This window comes from Scyliorhinus torazame, chromosome 8 (assembly GCF_047496885.1).
Source record: "Scyliorhinus torazame isolate Kashiwa2021f chromosome 8, sScyTor2.1, whole genome shotgun sequence".
NCBI classification, from domain to species: domain Eukaryota; kingdom Metazoa; phylum Chordata; class Chondrichthyes; order Carcharhiniformes; family Scyliorhinidae; genus Scyliorhinus; species Scyliorhinus torazame.
The window spans coordinates 225362840-225365942 of record NC_092714.1 but is presented as its reverse complement, the minus strand read 5'-3'; positions in this window follow the sequence as shown (position 1 = coordinate 225365942).

The window sequence follows — 3103 nt, the reverse complement described above, 5'->3', positions numbered from 1 at the left end:
CTGCAACCTGCCGGAATCAGAGCGGGACACGACCGACAGAACCCCGGAGAGGCCTCCCCTGGGATTCCCATCTGACCAGATCTCGCGAGACGTCACTTAGTGTGTTGATGCCGGATCAATCGGCCACCCGGCATCTCTCCGCCTCAGAAGACCCCAGCTGGGCGCCGATCAGTACTGGTTCCCACAAATGGGGACCAGGCAGAATGGTACCTGGGGGTGAGTCTCCCAGGCAATTGGAGTCCCCTGGGTGGTCGGCCTCTGGGCAGGGTGGCACACTGGCACTGCCGGTGCCATGCGGGCACCTTGGCAGTGCCCATGCTAGGTTGGTATCCATGCTGGCAGCACCATGGAGCCAAGCTGGCATTGTGCCGGGGATCGGGCCCGGGGTGCCCTCCTCGTATGAGGTGGAGTGTGCTGGGGCACGAGGACCCCCAAACAGGTGGGTTGGGGCGTTGGCCGGGGGAGCCAAGGGATATTGGCGTCCCGATATCTTCCCGCACTGGGGAGCTCCGCTCGTCGTGCTGCCCATTCTGTGTATGAAGGCTTCCAGGTGAAAATGGCCGCCATCTAGCTTATTTCCATTTTCTTAATTCTCAAGTATAATATCCTAAATATATTTGAATTATACTTATTGTTTTCAGGTACTTCCATCGCAAGGTCACACTCCATTTTACATCCATACATGTCCTTGTCCACCTACAACACACAGGAATCCCATCACAAGACCTGAAGGAATTCAAGGCTGTGCCATTTTCATAGTTAAAAGTCTACAAGAAATGTCTCGACACTGGAAGAATAAGAGAACATTGCAGTCAGTTATCATCATGCTTATGATGCTGGTTTAACGGTTCAATTCCCGTACCAGCCTCCCCTAACAGGCGGCGGAATGTGGCGACTAGGGGCTTTTCACAGTAACTTCATTGAAGCCTACTCGTGACAAGCGATTTTTCATTTCATGAGCAGCTGTGATAAAACGCATTGACCCGGTCAACCACTCACCTTAACCTCAGCAGCTGTTTGGCAAGAACATTTGTAGGAAAGTAAATCTTTATATAACTTGAAAGATAATGAAAGCTGGAAGAGTTGTGACAGTGTTTGTCCAAATGAAGCATGTCTCTTTTATTTCACCCATGACGAGACATCATGGCGAAGCATGCATATGGTGTAGAGTGAAATATTTGTTATTCATTTGACTCTATTCCCCATATTTTTCCCCATTCACTTATCAGCTCTGTCTTCACTGATTTGCATTTACATCTGGTCCCTGGATGCCTTAAACACAGCATTTTCATTCTCGTATTTAAATCACTGTGTCTCCTACAAACGCAGGTTGGCCATGCAAGATGACCACCGATCCTGTCCACGCATGCGCAGTAAACGAATGGTGTAATTTAGACCATAGAACATACAGTGCAGAAGGAGGCCATTCGGCCCATCGAGTCTGCACTGACCCACTTAAGTCCTCACTTCCACCCTATCCCCATAACCCCGCCTATCCTTTTTGGACACTAAGGGCAATTTAGTATGGCCAATCCACCTAACCTGCACGTCTTTGGACTGTGGGAGGAAACCGGAGCACCCGGAGGAAACCCATGCAGACACGGGGAGAACGTGCAGACTCTGCCCAGACAGTGACCCAGCGGGGAATCGAACCTGGGACCCTGGCGCTGTGAAGCTACAGCGCTAGCCACTTGTGCTACCGTGCTGCCCTACACACAGTCCCAGTAAAAGTCCGACTGTGATCTCTATCCCTACAATCTTTAAATGCCAGCTTTCCTCTTATTTCACAAACCAGGTGCTTGCAATGTTCAAACAATTTTATTAAATGGTTCAAAACTTCAAAGTAATCATTGGCTCTGTACTCTTATGTGTCTGAAGGTTAATGGTTTGGACGGCGTGGTGGCATTGTCGATAGCACTGTTGCCTCACAGTGTCAGGGACGCAGGTTTGATTCCGATGTTGGGTGACTGTGTGCAGTTTGTACGTTCTCCAAATGTCTGCGTGGGTTTCGTCCGGGTGGTCCAGTTTCCTCCCACAGTCCAAAGATGTGCAGGTTAGATGGATTGGCCATACTAAATTGCCCCTTTAATGTTCAAAGATTGGATGGGGTTGAGGACTGATAAAGATAGGGTGCTCTTTTGGAGGGTCGGTGCAAACTCGATGGGCCTCCTTCTGCACTGGAGGGATTCAAGGATTCAATACAATGATTCTAATGACCGTACATTTAAGTTTTTTTCCCTGTGCTATCAATGTTGGGTAATTCTATGGGCTGTTTCTATCTATCAATGACATACAATGCTGAACTTTCAGTTTGGTAAAATACATAATTGTTCAGTTTGCGTTGTGCTAACATGGGGCTGTTAATATTCCATTGCTCGCTATGACATCACAGAGTAAAACATTACAACGGGGCATACATGGCATTGGCAGAAATACAAGCTATCTTAGTAATTTTCACAGTAACTTAATTGCAGTGTTGATGTAAGCCTACTGGTGACACTAATAAAGATTATTATTATATTTTACAGACTTGCTCCTCATTATGCCCATTTGTAGATGGGCTTTAGAGTGGTTTCACAGGTCAGCGCAACATCGAGGGCCGACGGGCCTGTACTGCGCTGTAATGTTCGATGTTCTATTATCTTTGCAATCTTCACCACCACCAGCACCCCCTCCCTGATCTCGCCATCCCTTCAAAGGTTAGAATGCATTCAAAAGCAGATCCCTGAGGAGAACAGACAATGCTATAACATGCAATATCAAATCTTTGGAGTGTACTTTCTCAACCTAAAACTGAGAAGGGGCAGTGTGAGATTTACTTGCTCTACACTTGTGTCACCAGGTGCTTGTGTCCCCAACGAATGCAATATATCCACTATGACTAATTATAAGCCGCAGAGAACATTAAAACGCCAGATATGGGTAATGTAAACAGTTTGTGCTTAATCACAGTTACTGCCGTTGACACAAGCAGTGGTTTGTTCAATATCTGTTTTCATGTGGTCTATGCTTATCTCCTACGAGAACTTAACCCTGTAACTGCTGAATAAAGATGGGCGTTATGTTTCTGCAAGTTTTTATTCCATGAAAGATGCATTGAAAT